Here is a 25,482-nt window from a genome sequence, read left to right as displayed (position 1 = left end):
GGTTTGAGGGCCACATCTCTTCTCTTAGGAACTGGTCCAGGAACAGAGATGGTATAGCTAGCTGCCTCCATCCATCTGATTACTTGAGTATGCATACTTAAAATTTTGGTTGGGAGTGAGTTTCCTGTGCAAAGTAAAACTCTCCAGAAGGATTATTTTCCAAATGACTGAGGGATCCCTAAGGAAGAATTATCTCACAGACGCTGTGTGCTCCCTTTAGTCAAAGGAGCCATTAAAATATCTGTGACTGATCTGAAGGGGACCTTTGGGCTGTATCCAGCAGCAGTGATCACCTACCCACTGTTAGCCTGGCAAGAGACTGACCTAACTGCGGGAGCTTTCCAAAGACTATGTGGCATTATGGAAGTATGAGCTCATCGGGTCCCTTGTCCCTATCCTACTCTTACTTGGACAGACCACACCAGTGGAGAGAGGACTTTGGTGTTACTCAAGATCCCTGGTAAATATTCCTCTAATATGCTTGTAAGGGAGGAAGGTACAGTCTAAGAGAAGTCAGGAAGGAGCAGGTTTGGGTATGCACAGGACAAGCAGCTGCTTCTGAAAAGTCTTCCTGTTCCCAAAATGAGAACCTCCCTACATCCATTTCAGAACTCTGTTGCAGGACGTTATTTGGCAGCCCATCTTCCGGCGCAGTGCTTTTAAACAGGGGTGTGATTGGCACTTGTGGTGTGGCAATTCATTGTGCTGGACTACTCTCTGCAACGAAAAACATTTAACAACCTTGATCTCAGCCCACTAAATGACAGTAACTTGTCCAGTCATTATGTCAACCAGGAACTTCCAACCTATTTCTCTATGCCCCCAGGGGTGGTACCACCCCATCTGAGAGCCTGAGATGCTCAGGCCGAATAAAGAAAGTATGGTTCTGGATTAGTTGTTTGCATGTCAAGGGCATGCTCCCAGTTGAATCCTTTGCTATCTCTAAAAACTGGTTAGCTCCAGGAGAAGAAGGGAATTCACCCCAAAAGCCAGAAATGTTTTTTAAGATGTCAAAACAGCATAATACAGAGAAAATAAAATTTTCAAAAACAAATTAATATAGGAGGTGATTGAGTCACAAGGGCAAAACCCTAATGAGTGGGATTAGTATCCTTATAACAAAGGCCCCAGAGAATCCCCTTGACCTTTCTACCATGTGAGGACACAGCAGGAAGATGCTCCCTGCAAACCTGGAAATGGGCTTTCACCAGACTGAATCTGCTAGAGTCTTGGACTTCCTAGCTTCCAGAACTGTGAAAACTAAATTTCTTTTGTTCACAATCCACCCAGTCCATGTGATACACTGTTACAACAGCCTGAAAGGACTAAGACCAGTAAACTATCCGCTGGGGCTCCACTAGACCCTTAGCATACACAGATGGAGAAAACAAAGCTGATGTCCTCATGTGTCTTACCCTCCAGTGGGGTTAGCAGGTATGTAAATAAAGCATTAAAGTACATCATGATAAATGTAAGATTATGCATAAATAAGAAAGAAACAGGGGAAGAGATGATAGCAGGACAGCTTTTATAGAAGAGTTTTGAATGAGAGATACATTTCGACAGTCAAGCAGAGCTGGATAATTCAGGCAAAGAAAATGCCATACAAAAATGCATAATGCATAAAAAATAAATGTGTTTTGGGGGAAGGGGGGGTCATGGAGGGGGGATGAGCTGTTTGGAAATCAGAGTTGGATTTTTTTTTTTTCTTTTCTTTCTTTCTTTTTTTTTTAATCATTGTGTTAGCTCCTGCTGCCATAACAAAATACCAGACTGGATGGCTTAAACAACAGAAATTTATTTTCTCGTGGTTTTAGAGCCTGGAAGTCAGTTTCTGGTTAAGCCTCTCTTCCTGACCTGCAGTTATTTTCTTTTTTCTTTTTCTTTTTCTTTTCTTTTCTTTCTTTTCTCTCTCTTTTTTTCTCAGACAGTTACTTTCTAGCTAAGTCTGCATGTGCTCTGAGTGTACATGGTCGAAAGAGAGTGAAAGGGAGCTCTCTCATGTCTTTTCTTATAAGGACACTAACCCTATCAGATCAGGGCTCTACCTTTATGACCTCATTTAACCTTAAATTTTTTCCTTACTCCAAATACAGCCACACTTGGGGGTTAGGGCTTCAGCATACGAATTTGGGGTAGAGGACACATTCAGTCTATAACAATCATTAATTTACTTGCTTTTGTCATGTCACTCAGGCTGGTCTAGCCTATATCACTTGGTATCTGATGATATTCTACTTCCCCCAGGAAAGCTTCCCTGTAAGGCAGTGAGACAGGCTTGCCTCTCCTTTCTCTGCCCTTAGCTGGACAACTCCCTTCCTCAAATAATTCACAGTCCCACAGATGGTGGCCTATGCAGATCAGACACCCACTTTACTTAAACAATGGAATGGTCATTGTCATTTCACCAGTAATGTTGCTATTTAAGTCCACATAGGTAGGTAGATGGGAGATCCAGACCTGCATCCTTGTCTGCTTCCACACATGCTCCCCTCATGTCTTAGCGCCCCCATCTGTGGTCCAGCACAACAATGGTTACTGCCAGCCTCAGGAATGGTTAATATTTCACTTTTGGTAGTTGTTCCCCCAGGCAGCCACCTGGATGTGTTGAACTCCATGTGAGCCTATACCCAAAACTCAAACCACACTCACTCTAGAATTAAGAGCCAGAAAGAAGTGTTTTGAGTTGAGAGCCCCTGTGGTGTGGAGGGAGGGAAAAGAATGGGGCTTGGACTCCAGTTAGCATCACCACACATGCCTGCTCTGTGTCTTTGGGCAAATCACTGGATTAGCCTCCTCTGAGACAAAGGCTCTTCCACCTTAAGAAGATAACATAGGAAAACTGAAACCTGTCTCATAGCTTCATCTGTAATCAAACAAGAGGAGTCCCAAAGTGTACCAAGGAGACCAAGAAGAAGAGGAAGTCACCCTGGTGATGCCTGGCATCCCAAATGAAGGCAGCTGGTTAGTAAAGCCTTGTTTGTGCCACAGGGGAGGTCTCTGGAAGGCCTTCATTCCTAATTACCCTTAGATAATGAATGAATACAATGGTAAATGTTATTAGAATAATTTCCTGTTCATCCAGAACAAGGGACAATTAGAATAATTCCCTATTAGTATTCACATGCCCCCTTGCTGATGATGCTCCTACCACCTTTGGTTCCCAGAGCTGCCATTACAGGAACAGGATCCTCCTCTGCAGCACCAGGCTGCATCCAGCAGGGTTATTAGGCAAGGGAAGTTATTGGCTGTGTAATTAACTATGTAATTAACTCAGAGTGTTGAATGCAATCAGTGCCTAATCTAATAGAAATGTGTAATTAAATTGCATCTTTAATCCCTGGGAAAATCTCTGGATTTGGGTGTGGGAATCAACCTGGCAGGGAGCCCCCAGGTCCCCATTATCTTCAATTAGACAATTAATTGACATTCAAGTTACCTTTCTCATTCAAATCTAATTGAATTTCTCCTTACTCCCCATGAGGTGGAATGTGTTTGTAAAGATGCCTCTCCATTCACTGCCTAGAAGACCCACAGCAAAGTGGTCATCACCTATCTCCCCCTGCCACTTACTTAGATATTAGATGCCAGCAAGTAGCCCCTTTAAGAGATTGATTGGCACTTTGCTTTTTTCCTTGGTATCTTTGTATCTAAATAGTGGTAACTGGCTAGAGAATAGCTTAATCTGTAACGAATGAGTTTTCCCTCTTTATTGCCTCCAGTCAGGCAATTGTCATCAACACCTCCATTTTGTCCTCCAGCTTTCCTTTTACTGGCCCCGATTCAGATGCATCCTTCTGAAATTCCCCCCAGGTCCCCTCTCGAGGGCCTCCCTGTCTTGCACCCATCTCCTTCCTCAGACTGAACCCTGGGAGAGCTAACAGCAGCCCTCATTTTGTTGAGCCTCCATGCTCTACAAGGACAACAGTCACAACACCGGGACCTGATCAGTTTCCCCAGGCCTGGATTTCCCTTGGGGTGCTGATAGGGAGGAGCTGAGAGGCCAGATGTTGGGGAGAGATAAGGAGACTCAGCATCAAAAGGGCAGAAAGACAAAGGGAAAAAGAACAGCAACAGGGCAAGAGGTGGGAGAGAGGGGAGAGTGAAAACAGCTGGGAAAACAGGAAGGTAGAAAGAAAAGAGAGAGGGCTGTAACAAAAGTGGAGGCCCACAGAGCGAGAGAAAAGGGAAGGGAAAGGAGTGGAGAGGAGTGAGAGAGGCCTGCATTTAATAGAGCTGTCCTCAAGGACACAGAGCCAGTGAGCAAGCCAGCACCAGCCATTCGGGAAGGATCTTGTGAAAGGCTTGAATATCAAACAGAGGCTCCAACTGAAGCGGAAGCCTCCAGTAGCACTGTACACCTGATAGCCTAATCTGAAATGAGAATCTCAGGGGAGGTGCAGCCATTCTCAAAAAGGCTTCTTAAAAAAAAAAAAAAAACCAAACCCACAAAACTTTCCCATCCCCTCTGCCTTCAGAAGTTTAACAAAAGTGCATCCATTCAGAGGCATCACTTATCTCCAGTGGCAATCAGCTTAAATATGTCCCATTAACAAGCTGCCTGCTACTGTACATCAGCGAGTGTTGTACCAACAGAGTCGAGTGCGGATAACACACTAGTAATTGCTTGTCTGTTTAAAGAAACGTCAGTTCCTGGAGAGGCGAGAGGGAAAGTGAAAGCCAGGGAGAGAGAGCATGTGCAGGAGCCCAGGGAACCTGCTGCACTCTGAGCTACAGATGAGCTCCTACGGGGACAGAGATCCTGAGGAGGCCTGGGCACTAAAGACAACACCAGAATTAGGGCTCTGGTTGATGTTCTGAAGCATGGCTGGAAGGGTATTTTCTCAGCAGTGCCAAGAACTGGGAACAGAAGGGCAACTTGGAAGGGTATGGAGAAGAATCTGTTCTCAGTCAATTATAGGGTCAGATTGGCTGTTTTGAGGGTACAGGTCAGGTTCTCAGGGACTACTGGCCCCAAATATCCCCCCTATTTACCTGTACTGCTGGGAATTCCAACATTATATACTGATATATATATTTTTTGATCATGCATTGATCCTTTTCTTACAATCATTTAAAACATAATGGTACTTTTGCCAGGGATGTTTACGTCTTGAATTGTCAGTGTGTATGTGTATTTGATCTTTGGCATAGAGACCGTTTCTGCTTTCTGCCTATACTGCCTGCCTAAACCAGGACTGGGGGTGTGGTGAATCCTCAATACCTTTGATGAATGAAATGACAGACCCACCAAGGTAGGTGAGGCTTGGGTTTTAGGTTCTTCCTGCTTGTCAGACACAGAACTAAGCTATCTGGGTCCTTTATCTCATTTGATCATCATCAAAATGCCAAGAGAAAGCTGAGGTTCAAAGAAGAGAGACTTGCCTCAGGCCACAGACCCAGTGAGAGGTAGAGTTGCCCTTTGGCTCCCAGCAGAGCACTCCACTGAGCATGATACTCCATATACACATGCCATGCCAGGCAGTAGACTCAGAAAATAGAGCTCATCCTCACCTTCTGCTTCTGAAACAGATCCTTGTTACTGGGGGACCTAGACATGTTTCTTCTATTGCCTTCCTGCCCTGTAAAATCTCAAGCCATTTCCTGTTTTTGGTTTGAGTTTCAAACTATTGATACTATCAATGCGAGAGAGAATGAAATACTTGGTGGGGGGAGGACTCTGCCTGCCCCCTTCTCCCCAGTAATAAAGAGCTTTGTTCAGTAGGTGGCATTGTGGTGCATGCACTGTGCTTAAGGGATAAGGAAAAACTCCCCTCCCCTCTATTCTAGTGCTTTCCTTCACTAATAAGTTGGAGACCTGGGGCAGGTCTTTGAACCCCTGGGTGCTTTCAGCTTCCTTATGTGTAAAACAGAGATAATAATATCTGCCTTTCTAACCCTGCAGGATGATTCTTCTAAGGATCAAATAGTGCAGTGCACATGATAATTTTTGAGTACACAAGCTTCTTATTTTGTATTTCTAGGTATATTCATATTCATTAGGTTTAAAGACTAAAACTAAGGATGGGGTGCCACTCTTTGTGCTTTGGCAGACTCTGTTGACAGTTTATCCCAAATGATAACCATTGGTTTGTTTTAAGGAAAAGACTTGGCTCTCAGTAGAGATATTCATGACTTTCAAGACATAAAATGTGCTTTGGATGTCACAAGTTTGTTTGAATTTCACTCTGGGGAACCCAGCTCAGTAAACACTTTCATGTGTAGGCAGCACCCTTAATCAAGTCAGTGAATCTTAACCTAGCCTTCACAATAAACGTATAATAGAACTCTGATTAAATAATTGTTATTTTCCTGCTGAGAATCTCAGTTGGGATTCTGTCTTTACTGTAATATGTTATGCAAATGCTATATACAGCATGTATATGTCTCCTTTGCAGCAAACTGTGTCTTTGATTTCACGACACAAGGCTGGGAATCAGAGACTTGGGTTCTAGTTATCGTTCTCCCAATGTCTCACTGTGTGACCTTGAGAAAGTCACTTCATCTTCCAGAGCCTCAAAGTCTTTGTCTTGTACAAAGGATTTCAAGGGCTCGCACACGTTTATGGTCCCCTCCTCCAACCATGGAGTGCTGTTTTGAAAAACATCTACTAATCTGCATTTTATTACATGATAATTAATTCATTTCCCCAAGTCTGAAAATCAAAGGCATTTGTAACTGGTAGCTAGAGATTCTGATCAGACTTATATAATCAGAATTAACGCACTGAGCTGAGATAATTCCAACTAAAAGCACAGAAGTGTGACACTTTAGTTTGTCATGTAGCCTCATGAAGGATAGATGGGGGAAATGTATTCGGCTTTTTGAAACATTAACAATAACTCAGCAGGCCCTATTGCTACTTGTTCCCCAGAGATCTGTATAAACAGGTGGGGAATCACTGAAATGCCCATTCACTCTGAGGTCTTGTCCAGTTCTGAGAGTCTAAGGTGTGGTCATTGTGGGGATTTAAGAAGGCAGACAGCCAACAAGTTGTCCCTGACTTCATGGAGCTTACATTCTAGTGAAGGGAGAGGTAAACAAAAAATAAAGCAACATAATAAGCAAATTATAAGATATGTTAGAAGGTGATGAGTGCTTCATAAAGAAACAAAACAGAGGAGGAGGGTGGGGATTGATCAAGCAAGGCTGCAGTTGATAGTCAAGGTAACATTTGAGCATAGTCTTGAAGGAGAAAGCAAGCCATTTATGTTTAGGAGGGAAGGCTGAGGCAGCAGCAGATGCAAAGGCCCTGAGGTGAAAACATGCCTAACATGCTAAGAGACCAGCAAGGAGGCCAGAGAGGCTGGAGCAAAGTAAGCCTGCTGAGTAGTCAGCAATAAGTCCAGAAAGGTCACAGATGGGCTCTTGTAGGGCCTGTAGGTCATTGTGAGGACTTTGGATTTTACTCTGATTGAGACAGGAGCCGGGGAAGGTTGGGTGTTTGGCTACCGTGGAGTGAGATGATCCAACTGAAGTTTTGAAGGGATCACTTGTTTACAATGAATTGGAAATGGCCTGTAGAGGGACAGGGATGAAAGCAGAGAGACCAGTTAGGAGGCTCTTGCTGTGGGCAGTCCAGAGGTGACAGTGACTTGAACAAAGGTGGTAATATGTAAGGTGGTAAAAGGAGCCAATTTCTGAAGACCAAAGCCTCAGGATTTGCTGACGGATTGGATATGACATGTGGGAGAAAAAGGGGAAGTCAGAGTTTTGGAGTTCATGATACAGTGATATAACTCTGCACTACATTTGCATATACAATGTTTTATAAACATATATTGTAAAACTTTGTAGAAGGTGCTGTGACTTATGGTTTTACACATATTCCCCTTGATCTCCATGAAAAACACTTAAATAAAATAATGTGTAAGATTCTATGAGGCAAGGTGAATTCTGGGGAAGAATGACATGCTATGTTATACCTTACTTGGCAAAAAATGGCAGGAAGAGCCCATACCGTGGCAGTGCTCAGGGTTTAACCCTCCACCTCTAAATAGACTATCTGTGTTTAAAATGGGGAATTTTTTTGGTTTTAATTCCCCTTAAGATCACTTTGATTTCACAAATCTTAAATGTGCTTGGAAAGTACAATGACCCTGAAAGCCTTATTCTTATGTAACAAGATTTAGGAAAACTACTTCCCTTGTTTATAAGGGAAAGAAAGAAATGATTTTCAGCTCCCTACTGAAAACAGAAAATAGACTGAAAGGAAAGTATAACTCAGACCCTGTAAAGCCTTCTTGGAACATGGCAGGATGTCAGTCAGTGAAAGATTGGGTCAGACCCATCTTTACAAAGAGGGTTCTACAGAACCCTAGGTCCAAGGACTGCTAGTAGGTGTTATCTGAATAAATTGTATGGTGTTCATAAAAGTTTGAGAAATACTAGACTGAACAGGATTAATGAATTTTCTTTACATTTGAGAGTCTTTAATATGCTAATGCTAAGGTTTCCAATAGCGTTAGTTTAATATGAAGAACTTACTAAGTATTTGAGGGCAGGAACCCCCTTCATCCCCTTGAGTAATACCTCATTTTGAGAAATGCTGATCTAGGTCCCAAGAACAGTCCTAGGACTAAAATGTAGTAATAATCATTAAAAGCAAGAACATTTTCTATCCAGGATAGATTGTTTGCTGTTCTTGCCTGGAGGTAGATTAATAGATGAGATAGTGTTACTTTGAGACACCAACCTAATGATTCTTTTCATTTAGATTAAATGCAACTAATTTTTGAGCTATAACTACATGCCAGACCCAGACTCTGGTTTATACACAGTTTGCACCTTTCTAAAGTCCTCGGTTCCATGCAGGAGACTAACAACACAGGAACACTTATTTGGCATACAATTTGTAAATGCTATCTTGATTGTATGTACAAAGGAGATGGCAGACAAAAGTTTAGAGAAAGAAAACAGCAAAGCAGATGGAAATATGGTGGATCTTAGAGCCAACAGACATGGGTTTGAATTTTACTTTGCCCTTTGTAGTTGCACGACAACTGGGGGGTTGTATAACTATCCTAAGACTATAATGTAAGTTAAATTCAGGGTTGCTTGAAGGGAGTAAAGAACCTAAATCTGTATGTAAGCTGGCCTATGGAAGGTAATTAATAAATGGTGGCTCATATAATAATTCTATTAATGGCAATAATGCACAAGCAAAGCGATGCCCACAATATTTGTCTGGAAATTATGGTAAAAATGTTTTTTTAGAAAACTTATTAAAAGGAGTTGACATTTACTTGCTTCAAAAATAAAGTATATGAAGCTAGATAAGAGAACCAATTCAGAGGACAACAAGGGAAGGAAAGCCAGGTGGGAGTTACAGTGTGTGTGACTTAACGCCAGGGTCAAATTATGAAGACACTTCTATGCCAAGACTAGAAGTTGAGACGGGCCGATTCATGCAGTAGAGTCCCGTTGGTGGTTCTTAAGGAAGTCTCACATTCAGGTTACACAAAGGTGCACCTGGACCACCTTCTCTTCCTGGTTCCACACTCTTTGATCACTTGAGAGCCAATGTTGTCTTGCTGCTCCATGTAGGGCCCACTAAGATTTAAATTGAGAAAGCAGCCCACATTTGGTGACTCTGGGCCCAGATCCATTCCAGCTGCCTCCCCAAACTTTAGAATAAGTACTTTAATATTGTGTTGTCCAGAATTTTAAAGCAGTGGAGACCATTAATTCAAGAGTTCCACATTAATTTGATTTTCATTTGTTATAATTTTTAAATGCTTTATTCAGATCAAAGCCGCAATAAACACACACACACACATACACACACACACACACGTACAAGCACACACATGTCCAAGCACACACACAGACACACTATTCAAATGTTCTATATACCAAATGAAAATACACAGGAGCCCACCAGCTGCTACACTAGCATGCTTTTATGCAGATCTCAGAATAAAGCCTCTTACACTGTCTTCTGCATTTGAAATGCTTACAGCTAAGTCAGTGATTAGCACAGTTGTAGCTCAACACCATTTTGCTTTTTATTTTATTTACTTTTACTTTATTTAATTTTAATTCAGATGTGCATATATTTGTTCAGGTGAAATTGTATTGTCAAGTACCTTACTATTTAGTCACTTGGATTAGGAGTTTCCTGATACTGTGCAACCAACACAGAACAGAGAAATTGCATCCTGAAATGCATATGACTGCACATGTCATCCATAATCCTGATTTAAAATTCTAGTGTTCATTGAACTTTCATGTTGGGTTGAATTTACATTAAGTAACTGATAAAAATTTAAGTTCACAAAAATGTACCTATAACAAGATAACATTCTCTGTTTTATGGGTTGAGATTCCATGTTAAATTGTCCTTGGGAAGAAAGAATAATTTTTGCTGAAAATTAAAGTTAAGGAAATTATTTTCCTGACCATACATCTTTTCTAGTACCTGTGACTAATAGTGATACCTTCACAGGGGCACCTGGGGGGGCTCAGTTGGTTGAGTGTCTGACTCTTGATTGATCCCATGGTTATGGGATTAAGCTCTACATCAGGCTCTGCTCTGAGTATGGAGCTTGCTTAAGATTCTGTCTCTCTCCCTCTGCCCTGCTCCCCTGCTTCCTTTCCCTCTTTCCAAAAACAAAACAAAACAAAACAGTTATACCTTACAAAATAGTATGGAGAGAAAGTTGATGATGGCAGAGCCTGTGTATAACAGCAAAGACTCCACAAATGGAGTGAAGAGGAAGTAAAAGGGCAGATGACTTCCCCCTGGAATCCCTAAATTTTCTCATGATGGTTTGTTCTCGATGTCCTGAAGGACAGAATTTGATTGCTCTTGTTGTTGCAGCATTAAAACTTATGACTCCATATTTTACTGGTGACTCTAATTAAAAGAGGAAACTATTAAACTCTGTGTCTAGTATTTAAAACACATACATACACACACACTCACACACACTATTGCACATCAAATGCAGCCTAAATATGCCTTTATGTGATAACATCACAAGGTGCATTTAAAGTACGGACCAGACGCAGGGGCAGTTAGTTGTCTTAGTGTATGCAGCATCATGTCAGAAGTAAATACTATTGCTCCAAGCTGTTTACTATTGGAAAGTGACATTTACAGGCTTCAGTAGGTGAGGCTTTCTTCCCGGTTTTGTGGTGCTTTATGCAGCTTGGATAAATGAAAGTGGATTTCCAGGCTCCAGCCAAATGGTATTTATGACAAAGCTAATACACAATGTTGCAGAGATTTTTCAAGCACAATCTCCATTCTAGAGCAAAGTTGAAAAAAAGCACTGACTTATTCTCCCCATTATACAGATGAAAAAGAGAATTTACTGCATAATGGCTGTTTATCTAAAATGGCACAAAGAGTGGAAAGAGAAACTTTTTAGTCAGAAAACACAAATTCAATGTTAAGGTGTGCACTCTCTAGTCATTGCATTTAAGCAAGTCATTAACCCCACTGAGCCTTAGTTTCTTTATCTGAGAAATGGAATAAAACACATGGTGATTGATAACTGGATAGGAAAAGATCTAATGAGATAACAACTATTAAACTCTAAACTCCATGAGCCATGGACAGAGGTAGAGCAAGAAAAATACATGCTCTCTCCTGATAACCTCCCTTCTCCCGTTTCTCCAGGCTGGATATCTGGAGAGTGTACAGAGTTGCTTGTGTGGATTAAAGGATATAAGTTAATATGGAAGCTGGCCTGTAATCAGCACTTCATGAGGCTAATACAATTCTACCAATGGAGATAATAAATGAACAAATAACCCTGACACTATTTCTTACCATCTTGTACAGAACTGGGAACGTCACAAGCACAATGTAAAATACCTCATTTCTTTTTTTAAAATGTTTGTTTATTTTTGAGAGCAAAATGCAGAAAGAGAAAGAGAATCCCAAGCAGGCTTCACACTGTCAGTCCAGAGCCTGATGTGGGGCTTGAACCCACAAACTGCAAGATCATGACCTGAGCCAAAGACAGACGCTTAACTGACTGAGCCTCCTAGGTGACTCCAAAATATCATATTTTTACCAGTTAGGAAGCTCCTTGCTGAAGGCTAGGTAAGACATATTTGGACAGAACATGGTTCAGTGTCAAACCTCTTCCTCAGAGTGGGCTGCTGCTGTGTCCAAAGCTTGTGAAGAAGGTTGGGTCTGAACTGACCCTTGAAGGAGGGGAAAGAGTGGGTGGAAATGAAAGAAAGAAGACAGCATATCAGGCAAAAGACCCAACAGGGCAGAGACCGGGAGATGAGAATGGGACAAATACTCAAAGAAACGTAGGGGAGCTTCTGGCTTTGTTAGAGGGCAGGGCGACTATCTGGGAGCAGAGAGGACACAGGGTATATCCCCAGCACATGTGGAGCTCTCTGAGAGCCAGTTGAGGCAGTGGGCTTTACTTTACAGGCAGCGGGGGCCCACTGCAGCTTCCTGAGCACAGAAGTGTCATGATGGAAAAGGCAGTTTAGCAGATGAGTGGAGGGAAAGGGTTCTGGATGGCTTGGAAGGTAAAGAGATTGAAACCAAAGAGACCAGTTAATGAGTAATTGCATTTCCGAAAAAAAGCGGCGGGGCATGGACCAGGGCATCAGCAGTTACCTCTAAGAAGGAACAAAAGAGACAGATGCTAAGAGAAAGGTAGTGAGAGTTTCAAGCGGCCCAGTGCAGCCCAGGAGGGGCCCCACTTAAATGAGGTAATGTGACTCATTGGACCAGGAGAGATGGCACCGAGGCAAGGGGACTTGGAAATGTCTGCCATCAGAATTGCAATCAATTGGTTTATGCAAATGTTTAATTTCCTCCCTGTCTCCTTAAAAAGGAGATTTGCACAATAGCGTTATTAATATCTAGAGCCTGGGAAAACAAAAGCGATGTTTAAACTTCAGACTTTTAAATCTTCCAATTTGCACTGCTCTCTGCCTTGCTAAATTCACTGCACTGGAGCCTGTTTGATGTTCAGCAAACCTCTCTCCACACTCCTTTCCTCTTGATAAAACATTAAGTCAGTGGATTTCCCACCCTCATCCCTCCCTTTTCTCTCTAAAGATGAGTTTTTCTGGTAACTGAAATTCTGTTTAAATATGTAGAGTTCTGAAGGGAGCGATGGCTGCAGGAGTGATATTTCAAATCGTTAGACTTTGTGACTTTAGGCTGTAAAATAGATGCCTATTAAAGTCCATAATTCAAAATACTTCCACTGTACGGGTGCAGGCAGAGACAGAGGGCAGATTAACTGGAGAATGAGGTGGGTTTAGATGTGAATCTACCCCATGACTACAATGACCACTGCAGTCAAACTTTAAATGAAGCATCTAAGAACATGCGGGAGGCAAATCTGTTTGTTGTTAGTTTGCCGGAACCGTTGTTTCCGTTCTTAGCCCTGTGCTGGTGCTGTTGGAATGTGAGTGTGAGCAGGCAGGGGCTGGTAGAGTGTATGTGACATATACAGAGTTGAACTTGACATGTTAACTACCTCTGGGAATAATATTCTAGTTCAGTATTTCTCATGCTTTTTTTTCCTTATTACCAACTGTTCCTCCTGTCTGCAGAGCCTGTTGAGATTTTTTCCCCTAATACTCCCCCACCATGAAATTTCAATACCATAGAATACTATACATTACTTTATATACTCTATGTATATCTGTACCCATCCATAAAAAAGAGTAATCTCTCCCTCCTCAACCAATTTTCTCTCCCTTGGGAGAGAAAGTGTTGAGAAGGCATGTTCTGTTTGGAATACAAACACTTCTGTGTCTCTGTGACTTGCTGTATTGAAGGTAACTACAGAGAGAAGGATAAGCTCAAAGGATAGGCAGTAGGTTGAATGGTGACCTAAGGAAAATATGTCTACATCCTCACCCCAGAAACTGTGTTTTCCTTACTTGGTATTTTTAACAAATGACAATTTTTCACCAAATTATATTTGTAGATGTAATGAAAGTAAGGATCTAGAGATGAGGTCATTCTGGATTACTGGAGTTGGCCTTAAATCCAATGACAAGTGTCCTTTAAGAGACGCAGAGGATACACACGGCACAGAGGGGAGATCATGTGAAGACAGAGGCAGAGGTTGGAGCCATGCTACCACACACCAAGGAGTGCTTGAGGCCACCAGAAGCTGGAATGTTCCCCTACAGTCCCTGAAGGGAGCTTGAGTATTCCAGAGTTCACATTTCAGAGTTCACAGCTTCCAAAACTGTGAGACAATGCACTTCTATTGTTTAAGGCACCCAGTTTGTGGCAAGTTGTTGCAATAGCCCTAGGAAACAAATACAGGAAAGAACGGCCAACTTTGCCTCAAGAGAGTATGGGGAAGCCTCTAGAGAAATGACTTCTGAGCTGGAGTTAAACTAGTAGAAGGCTGGCAGGTAGAGAAAAGGAAGACTATCTAGCAGAAAGACAGCCCATAGAAATAAGCAGGGAGCGAAGATAGCATGGCCGTGCTCCCCAGGCTGGCTGCTTGAGCTCTTCTTCCTGATCTACATTTGGAAGACCTACAGAGTTTTGGTGTTGGGTCCTTTTTAGTCTTTTTTCATTCTACCTTCCTCTCTTAAGTGAGCGCATCCTTTCCCCAAATACCTTCTACCTCCTGATGGCTCCCAAAGGTCTATCTTTAGAGTAGGCTGGACCTGTGTGTTGACAGCTCAGAGCCTAGAACCTGCTTCAGATTCTGTCTCTCCCTCTCTCTCTGCTCCTCCCCCACTTGCAATCTGTCTCTCTCTGTCTCTCTCTCTCAAAAACAAATAAGCATTTAAAAAATTAAAAAAGAAAAGTGTCGGGGTGCCTGGGTGGCTTAGTCGGTTGAGCGTCCGACTTTCGCTTGGGTCATGATCTTGCGGTTCATGGGTTCGAGCCCCGCGTCGGGCTCTGTGCTGACTGCCAGCTCAGAGCCTGGAGCCTGTTTCAGTCTGTGACTCCCTCTCTCTCTGACCCTCCCCTGCTCACGCTGTCTCTCTCTCTCTCTCCTAGAAGTAAATAAAAAAAAAAAATTAAAAAAAAGAAAAAAAAGAAAAGTGTACTAACCTAGCGGCCAAGAGCAGAGTTTAGGAACTGTCTCATTTTGGGGCGCCTGGGTGGCTCAGTCGGTTGAGCATTGGACTTCGGCTCAGGTCATGATCTCATTATTTGTGGGTTCGAGCCCCGTATCGGGCTCTGTGCTGACAACTAGCTCAGAGCCTAGAACCTGCTTCAGATTCTGTGTCTCCCTCTCTCTCTGACCCATCCCTGCTCATGCTGCCTTTCTCTCTCTCTCAGAAATAAACAAAAAACATTAAAAAATTTTTAAAAAAGAACTGTCTCTTTTTAATCCAGGTCTTGCCCCATCCTTGCCTCAGTTTCTCATCTGGAAAATAGGATAAAATAGCGCCTTCCTTATAGGGTCATTTTGAGGATTAAATAAATGAATCCATGTGAAGGGCTTAGGACACTGAAAGCAAGGGTTAGTTATTACCATCACTGCCAATACTTCTATTCAAGTCCCTGTTATCTCCCACTTAAACTAAGTATTATAATAGCTCCTACCTGGGCCCTCTGATTCCCTCCTCCCCTTCATGCTTCACAAAGAAACTCCCATAGTTCCCATCACACCTAGAATGAATCAACCTCCTGACCACATTCCATAGGCTTTGCATGATTGGCCCTATCCCCTTAATCTTGTCTCATGTAATGTCCTTACTTAATCTAGGGCTATGCCGTCCAGTATGGTAGCCACTGGCCATGTGTGACCACTGAGTGCTTCCAACATGTCTAGTTACAATTGAGATTTTATTTTTATTTTTTAAATGTGGCTACAAGAAATTACATATATTGGGGCACCTGGGTGGCTCAGTCGGCTAAGGAGATGACCTCAGCTCAGGTCATGATCTCAGTTTGTGGGTTCGAGCCCCACCTCAGGCTCTGAGCCAACAGCTCAGAGCCTGGAGCCTGCTTCAGATTCTGTGTCTCCTACTCTTTCTGATCCTCCCCTGTTCACACTCTGTGTCTCTCTCTCTCAAAAATAAATAAACATCAAAAAAAATTAAAAAAAAAAAAGAAATTACATATATTGGGTTAAATAAACGTATTTATTTTTATTTAAAAATAAATGTGTTTATTTTTATTTAAAAATATTTTACTGTTTATTTACTTTTGAGAGAGAGAGAGAGAGAGAGAGGCATGGGGGGTGGGTCAGAGAGAGAAGGAGACACAGAATCTGAAGCAGGCTCTAGGCTCCGAGCTGTGAGCACAGAGCCCAACTCGTGGCTCGAACCCATGGACTGTGAGATCATGACTGAGCCAAAGTCATATGCTTAACTGACTGAGCCACCTATGTGCCCCTATTTTCATCTTTTTTTAACGTGGCTATAGGAAATTTCACAATCACCTATATGGCTCATTTTCCCTTCCTATATTAATAGTGCTGCTTTATGGCCTAATTCCAGTTTCTGAAGCACTCCAAGCCATCCGCAACCTTGGTCATGGAACTTGGGGTTTCCTTTACCGAAAATGCCCTCATCCTGCTATTTAAGTGGCTAGTATTTCTCATCTTTCAGCCTCAATATCATTTTTTTCAGAGGCCTCTTCTGACTATTTGCCATTGCTCATTTCCTTCTTAGCACTAATAGTGCTTCTCCACTTCTCCCACTGGAAAGCAAGGCCCGTGATTCAGGAGACATTTGTCCTGTTCACCATTGTATCCTAATAAACAAACTAAGGTGCTTGCACATAGTCCATCTTTAATTTGTGGAATAAGTGAAGCAAGAAAGAGATTGATCCATAAAAAAGATGTTCTTTCTAAGAGAGTAGATCTTAAAAGTTCTTATCACAAGAAAAATGTAGCCATGTGTGACGATGGATGTTAACTAGACTCATCATGGTGATCATTTTGCAATATACACAAATATTGAATTATGCTGTACATCTGAAACTAATATAATGTTATATGTCAATTATATATCAATAATTGAAAAAGAATACATTGCTTACGATGTATTAGTTTCTCTGAGCTCTGTGGGGACAAAGAAAGAGTGAAAGGGGTATTGTAGATTTTTGTTCTGCTGAAGACAGAGGTGGGTATCAAGTATACGCCTAACTCCAGGATACAGAAAACACTGAAATGCAATACAATAGGAACTGGAATCTAACTATAAGTAACTGCTTATGGATGCAACAGCTATCCCAGAGGGCCAGGATTGCACTGAAGGGCAAATTTACCTGTGGTTAAAGTACTCTGCAGATCTCTAGGTAAGATTTAAAGGATGCTAGAACTGAGCCCCAGCATAATGCAAATACCCACACAGTGCCTGAAAATATTCATAACAGCTAATACTTAATGTGTGTCAGGGATTATGCTAAGTGTATTGCATAGGTTATTTTATTTAATCCTCATAATAATCTGTTAAAGTAAGTTTCAGCACTATATCCATTTTACACTAAAGAAACCCAGACAAGGCAATAATTCATTCTAGGTCACATTATTAGTGAATGATGGGACCAGGATTAGGGCCCAGACCCCCTGCATCCAAAGTTTTGAGCTCTTTAACATCATGGTAGGAGGCTACAGAGAATAGACCAGCACACTTACCTGAGTTCTAGCTCCTACTTTGCCATTACCTGAGCAAGGATCAGTCCATAGCCAAATAGCTCTTGTTCAATCCCACTCCAGAAGTACTCACATATTGTTTCTGTATAGGGATAGGTACCCAGTTAATCTACCCTGGTTTGACTTGCTCATTTTACAATCAATCATCAAGTCAGATGTATTGTTTCTACTTACAAAGTGTTCTGCAACCTGACCCCTCCTCTCCACCTCTTCTCTGACTGCCTTGGATCAAGTACCCACCATTTCCTGCTTGAAGCAGCCCCATCAGGCTTGCGGCTGGCCTCATCTCCGATCTCTCCCATGGAGTCCTTCCTTCAAGTGCTGCCGGTGATCCAATCTAAAATGTAAACCTAATTACATCAATATCTCCACTTCCCAGCCCTTAAACATTTTCTGTAGTTTCTCATCGTTTATAAAATAAAGTACAAGTTCCTTGGCTGAACCTATACTTGTTTTCACAAACTTCTCCCAGCCTACATGTGGTAGGCAAATGTCTAAGGTGGCCCCACCTGGTATTTACCCGTTTGTAACCCTGCCCCTGATCTGCTTCTAACCAACAGAATATGGAAAACATGATGGGATATTATGTCTGAGATTAGACAAAGACCTTGATTTTTCCCTTGCTGGCATTATTTTGCTCCTTGCCCTCTTTCTTCCCTCTGATGAAGGCAGCTGCCATATAGTGAGCTGTCCCAAGGAGAAGCACACATAGCAAGGAAAAGATGGAGATCTCTGGCCAGCAACTAGTGAGGAATTGAACCCTTCCAACAGCCATATGAGTGAGCCTGGAAGGGCATCAATCTGAAGTATATCCTTGAGATGACTGTAGTCCTGGATGGCACCTCACCTGCACCCTGAGAGACAAGATTCAGATCCAGAGGCATCAGCCAAGGTATATTTGGATTTCTGACCCACAGAAGCCATGAGATAATAAATGTTTGTTACTTTAGGCAAAGTTTTAGAATAGTTTATGAAGCAGCAATAACTAGCTAATACACTAGGCTTTAGCCACTTCTGCTTAGACACCCAGTATTTCTATCACAGTGAACTCCTAACTAGTCCCTAACACATTATATGCCTTCCTCCCCAGGCTTTTGTATAAATCATTTTTTTTTTTCTACTCCTAATGCCATTCTTTCTTTTCTGTCTGGTAAACACATGCTTCTTCATCAAAACCCATCTGTAACAGCACAGCTGTTCAGATGTCTTTCCCAGTTTCCCAGCTAGCCACTCCTTAATGCTCCCAAGACATTCTCTGTGTACTTTGTTTAGAGCATTTAGTGTTTTGGTGGTTGTATATGGACGAAAAGCGCTCCTTTCTCTCCACCTTCCCCATCCTCTGCTCACTTCACACACACTTTTCCCCAAACTGGATCCAGAACTTTCAAGTGAAAGCAACTTTGCCTTCATCTTCTATCTTCTCCAATACCTCGTGCGGGGCCACGTACATATGTGAAATGTATGTTTTTACTTTAAACAAATTTTAAAAATTGGCATTAGATGAATGAAATTTTTGGTTCAGTTTCTTCATGTGTATAATAAAAGTAAATAAAATAGCAGTTCAATATTATAACAATAATAACGAAATAATATGGTGACAATAATATTAATGGTCTAATATTATTGCTGCTAAAATAGTAATAATAATAACAACAAAAACAACAACAATAAATTCACGAGTTAGGCTCTGCACTAAATGTTTTCACATCTACTATCTCTAAACCTGAAGGCATCCTATAAGGTAATTAAATTGTATGTACATCACACAACCTCGGGGGGCGGGGGGTGGTGTCAGCAATGTATCTAAAGCTTCACAACTAATGGCAGAGCTGGATTCAGTCCCAGATTTGCTTGCTTCCCCAGTATGTTCTCTTTCTATTGCAATCTTTAACTAAAGAGTCGTCAAGAATAAATTGCTGAGGATGATCTGGAGAACGCTTTGTTTGGAATGGGAATGGCAGGCTCCTCCAGATTCTGAGGATGGTTAAGCAAGGATCCCCAAGGTGTTATGTGGGAAAGGGGGGGAAAGGCAAAGAGGCTCCTTCCCCCAAGCAAAACAGTGAAGTCAATAATCACAGGTGGTGATGGAAAGTGTAGTGTTGTAGGTGATGCTCTCCCAGGACCTGAAGCTGAGGAGGAGATCCAGTTAGCGGACTGATACACGGATACACAAGTTTTAAAGCGATGTTAGAAAGGGGTTGGTTTTAGGAATTTTGATGAACTTTAAAATTCGGTGGACAAATTCTATGGACACTTAGTGTGTCTGGGTGGTTCATTTGGTTAAGCCTCCAACTCTTTTTTTTTTTTTTTTTTGGATATAAAGCAATTTTATTTCTGCAGACAGGTGTCTTATGTTAATGCACAGGGAAGGAATGAGGGGAATATCTCCCCCCTCCCATCTCGTTCCCTTGCAGAAAGGGACCCCATGTGTTTCAGCAGCTTCACGCGGTATCTCAGGATCTTTACTGCGGACCAAAGATGTCGGGATCGTGAAGGGTCAGACTGGTCATCAGCTGTTCAAAGTCACCCAGGCTCCAGGGCTGAAGTGACTGATGTTCAGGGCTAAGAGATGACCGGGGCAGAGGTGGGGAGGGAGGGGGCGGGGGGCGTGTGCTGACTGAAGGTGAGCAGGAGATCAGGAGACCAGTCTGGTACTGGGGCAGCCGCAGCAAGGCCTGGTGCGCAGTCACGTCGTTTGCTACCCGCTGGTTTTCCTTAGCCACTTGCTGCTTGCCAGAGAGGACCCAGGCTTCTTGACAGCAGTCCCTCAGGGCCAGGTTCTCCAAAAAGAGGGGCTGCACAGTCTCCACTTGCATAGCCCTAGCCTCCTGCACCCAGCCAAGGTCCTCACAGTGGTGCGCAGCCTCCTCTCCCTGCACGTGGGCCTGCAGCTCCGAAGTTCCAGCATCAGGCTCTGGTCCGTCCCGCGATGGCAGAAGACTTCTTGATTGTTCGGGACGGGCAGGGGTCGCTCACATCGATGGCCCCGGAATGGAGAGTAGAGGAAAAGGCACCCCCAAACAGCAGATACTCTGCCCTGGGCTCCATCCGCCTGCGACTAGGTCCGGGCATTACAGAGATGCAGAAAAAACCCACGTGCAGCCCCGCCCCTTTCGCTGCAGCCCCCGCCCTCTCCCGGNTTAGCATTTATTCAGTTTTGAGAGACGGAGAGTGAGCGGGGAAGGGGCAGAGAGAGAGAGGGAGACAGAATCTGAAACAGGCTGAGCCATCAGCACAGAGCTTGATGTGGGACTCGAACCCACAAACTGTGAGATCATGACCTCACCTGAAGTCGGATGCTCAACCGACTGAGCCACCCAGGCACCCCTACGCCTCCAACTCTTGATCTCTGCTCATGTCACGCATGGTCTCTTGGCTCCTGAGATTGAGCTCTGCATCAGGCTCTGTACTGTCAGTCTTGGGCCTGCTTGGGATTTTCTCTCTTCCTCTCTCTGTGCCCCTCCCCTATTTACCCTCTCTCTCTCTGAAAATAAAAAAGCACCAAAAAATAAAATTCTGTGGATACTAACACAGAAATTATGGATGCAAGGATAATCTGAGTTTTGCTGCACATATTGGAAATCATGAAGCTCTCATCACATGCAACTGGTGAGTGTCATTACTGCTAGAATCCTGCCACTCTGTGTACGTTCTTATATGCAAATGTTTTTCCAGAGTTTCTTTGGGGAAAACCTTCCTCTGTTACCTTCTATGGCTTGACTCAGCAATAGCTCGACCTGGGTACTAGGGTAGACCAAGACAACTTTCAAGGGAAAGAACTTTATTGTGGCATATTAGAGCAATTGTGACATCAGTAACAGGTTTATCAATCATAGCCTTAAATCCAGACTGTCAAATGGAGGAATTTAGGGCCGGAGGGAAGAAGTATGTTTCCCCTCCAGGTGGCATGGTACCTGTGCATCTATTTTAAAGTGATATTTCAAATTACTAAACAGGATTGAGGGAACCATTTCCACTGCTCCGCTTTAAGGCTTTAAGTCTCTTTTCTTTTTCAAAATTATCCTGTTTCCCTTATCTCTCTCCCCTTCCCCCAAGAGCTGTGCTATTGAAAGACAAATTTCCTGGAGGGGTTGGGGAGGCGGGTATTGAAAATTAGCATATCAAACACACCCAATAAACCGCATGGAAATTAGCAAATCCCGACTCTGACATCTAGTCGCTGCACTAAATTGAGGTTAATGTGACCCTGTCCTTTCCGTTTTAAACAAAAATAGGGAAATAGAGTAACTTCTATTCCAAGTCCCTCTGGGCCCATCAGCACTTCTCCCCCGTGGTGAAAATAAAAACAACAAAAGAAAAGGAGGGGGGAGAAAGGAGAAAAAAGATCCCAAACATGTTAGTGGAATATATATGTATATTCCCTGATATATAACTTAATAAAAGTTTATGGACCCGGGATAAGGAAGCCACACTGAACAGATGCACTGGGACTGAAATATGGTCCAATTAAGTCTGTAACAGGGTGAGCTTTACTTTGAACATTCTCCAAGTTGAAATGAAAGCTTCACAGAACAGATAAATCAGGCAACATAAAATAAAAACGCTGATCCGGCACCGCTCCCCAAAGGAGGGAAGGAGGGGCTTGAGGGCTGGATGGGGCGGGGAGGCGCAGGGGGTGGGGGAAGAGATCCAGCTAAGCTTCCCTATTGGAGGTTCAGACAGTCGCCTTCTCTGCGACAGTAAATAAACAGCAGCTATTTAAGCCATTCCAATTAATGCCTTCTGTGGCAGCTATTTATCTATTGAGGGAATGGCAGGGATTGCCTGGTGCAATTAAGCTGTTTGCTAGCAGTGCCTTCAAAAGTGCTTTGCCTTTAGCCATTGAGTCATCTGTGGTTTACGGCCAACCTTCATGCCGAGGGAGGAGTTTGATCTGAAAAAGCAGACAGCCATCATTTACTGCATTGCCCACCCCAATTTAGTCCACCCTAGCCAAGTCTCAGGAAGGCTTCAATGCTTGTCTGGCTTTTAGGACAATGGATAGAATTCCTTCTGGCTTTTCTCCCTTCTGTCTTCACCCCACACTCTTCATCCCTATCCCCTTCCTTTTCATCTTTCTACAAGGTTGGTTTCTCTGCAGAATGTGACCAGTGTGGAATACAAATCCTGGTTTGGGATTGTCAAACCTAGGTTTGAATCTCTGGTCATGGGCAAATTCCTCTCTAAGATTTTGATTGCTATTAGAATACCTTCTTCAGGCTGTTGCTGGGTGAGAGAGGGTTCAGTGACATAGTATATGTGAATGGTATGGTGTAATGCCAAGCATATAGTAGAGCTCAAGCTGTGTTGGTTTCTTGCATCAACCTCTTTCCTTTTTGGAATGTAAACTAACCCCATTGTGTTTATTGTTGGGGTTCCGCAGAGTGTTGGTACTGATTTTTATATCTTTCGTATATTTTTGAGCCTCTGTGAAGCAGTATATCTGAGTTTGATGACTTCCCCTTCATCCATAACTAGGCAACCTTGGACTGCTTTCTAATCCCATGAAGTCTCATTTTATTCTTCTGTGAAATGGCAATAATCATAACAATGGTAGTATCTTTCATATAGGATTTTTGTGACATTCCAGCATGATCATGCATGGTAGGGATCAGGCACATAGCTGCTCAATTGTGGTTATTCTGGTTATTTCCTCTTTCTGGGGAATCTTAGAACCTCACAGCAGTTTAATCAATTTTCCTGGGTACCAGAAGGAAAATTGTATCTTATACAGCAAGAGTTCCCCAGTTGATCTTTGGATGTCCCCAAATTCCTGTTGTCTTCTGTGGAGATGTGATCTCAAAAGAAGGGTCTGTGTCTGCTGTATCTTTCTATCTTCCAGTGGCCAGCTGATGTGGTCACATCTGGATATTAAATTAATCTCTCCTTAAAGTATGTGGGGCAAATTTGAGGAGGTCAATTTTCCATAGACACCCGGGAAGCTTCTTATTGAGGACCCAAGTGCTAAGCAAGTGGCCTCTATCACTGGGTCTTCAAGTGTCTCTTCTCCTCTCCCTTTTCCCTGACTTCTTTGTAGGTCAGGAGCTCATCCCTCATCTCCTTCATCTGTTCCTGGACTCAGGGAAAAGATTACTGGCACTTGGTACCCTCTCCCAGAGTTTCTTTCACCTTCAATTTGAGTTTCCCTAGGGAATGAAAGGTTTTGCTTTCTGATAGCAGAATTCTACCTCTATTGAAGTGGGAAGTATTTCCTGATCGCTAAGGAAGATGTCAGGAGTTCACAATAACCCAGTGTTGGAAATGGATTGGACCTGCGCACCCTACTATGACTTTGTGACTATATTCCCTGCAGCAGTTGGGTGTCAGACAGAAGGTCAAGATCTAGGATGGGAAAAGCTGGCTGGGAAACTAGAGCTGTAGGGTCTCATTAGAATTCTTTTGAAACTCTAGTTTACAGAATTGCTGCTATTGGGGTTGAAATGATGGGAGTAGAGTGTGAGAGAGTGGAGCCAGCTTAGAGCCCTTGGACCTGTTCTCTCTTCTCCCTGAGGCCCCCAGGGAAGCCCCTAGGACTGACAGAATCTCAGGGGAAACCATTGACTCTTCTGACATCCTAGTCAGCTACTTTGTGATTATGACAAAGAGCCTGCCTTTGAGCACTAGATGCCCATCCTTCTGGTCGATTTGTAGGTAAGGTAGGGAAATCCAAATTAGATCCCCAGAGCCTGTCACACAGTTTGAATATCCAGGCTCTAGATTTATTCCTTTAGGTCTTTCAGGCATTTCTTTACTAGAGTTCCTGTTAGTAAATAAAATCCCTGAGAGTGGGCTGACCTTACTTCTATGTCTGGATGTTCTTTAGAAGGGCTTGAGCACTCAAAACAAAACAAAATAAAACAAAACAAAACTGGATACAGGCTCTGAGGAGCAGGGAGACAGTCCACAAGGAAAGAATGGGTAAGATGGCAAGTTAAAGAGATTTCCCTAGTCTATAGCTTTCTTCAGGAGCCATCTGTGGAGAAGACATTGCAGGCAGAAGGAGTGAGCATTTTCTTAGCATCTATTCTATGCTAAGTTATCTTATTTAAAACAACCCTACAAGACAGATATTTCCTGTCTCCCCACCTAATACACTAGAATCTAAGCTCTATGAGGGGACAAGATTTATTATATTTACTGCTGTATTCCCAGAAACTACAACAGCCTCTCAGTGCTCAATAAATATTTGTCGAATTAATAAGAACTATTATAACCCCATTTTACTGATTAGAAAACTGAGTCCCAGAAATCTTAAGTGACTGTTATAGGCCACATAGCTGATAGATGGTAGAGGCTGGATTCAGATTAAGTCTCCTTGCCCCAGCTGCTCATGTTTTTCCACAGGCATTCAGTTGTCATTCTGCCCCTATACATGTCTACCATGGAGCAAGGCCTCAGGCCCCTGTGTCCACCTCGGAGCATCAGTGGTGCCACAGTTGAGTTTGGGATACCTGTTTGGTAAAGAAAAATGGGCTTTCACTGACATTAAGGGGAACAGTACTCTAGTATCTTGTGCAGACCTTATCTCCACATGTGCTGGACCATAGTTTACTTACCTGTGAAAGGGGTTCCCAGCTAACTCATAGGGAGGGTATGAGAAGCAATTAAGTCCAAAGGTGGAAATGGAGATCAAAAAGCCATAATGTAATATACACATGTGACAGAAAGTTGTTCAGTGCAAAAAGCCTGCAGCTTCCCCATAAAGAGAAATTTACAGAAAGGGATAGAAAGGTGAACGAATTGCTATCATCATGTTCTGACTGTGGTAATCGGCCTAGTTATTTGCTGCTCTATTCTGAAACCCCTTCCCTCCCCACTTCTTTAAGAAAAGGAGATTATTTTTAATTACAGTTTTACACTGGATTAATGAATCTCCACAATAAGTTAATGAGCAGGACATGGCACCAGG

At 42.8% G+C, this 25,482-nt stretch overlaps 1 pseudogene; it reads right to left on the bottom strand.

The window, feature by feature from the left end:
• Positions 1-20,035: 20,035 nt before the first annotated feature.
• Positions 20,036-20,675, bottom strand: LOC144239129 (ran guanine nucleotide release factor pseudogene; annotated as a pseudogene).
• Positions 20,676-25,482: the final 4,807 nt, after the last annotated feature.

The sequence above is a fragment of the Crocuta crocuta genome, unplaced genomic scaffold (assembly GCF_008692635.1).
Source record: "Crocuta crocuta isolate KB4526 unplaced genomic scaffold, BGI_CrCroc_1.0 scaffold177, whole genome shotgun sequence".
In the NCBI taxonomy this organism is placed as follows: domain Eukaryota; kingdom Metazoa; phylum Chordata; class Mammalia; order Carnivora; family Hyaenidae; genus Crocuta; species Crocuta crocuta.
The sequence above is the reverse complement of the archived record's forward strand: the minus strand, read 5'-3'. Positions and strand labels throughout refer to the sequence as shown.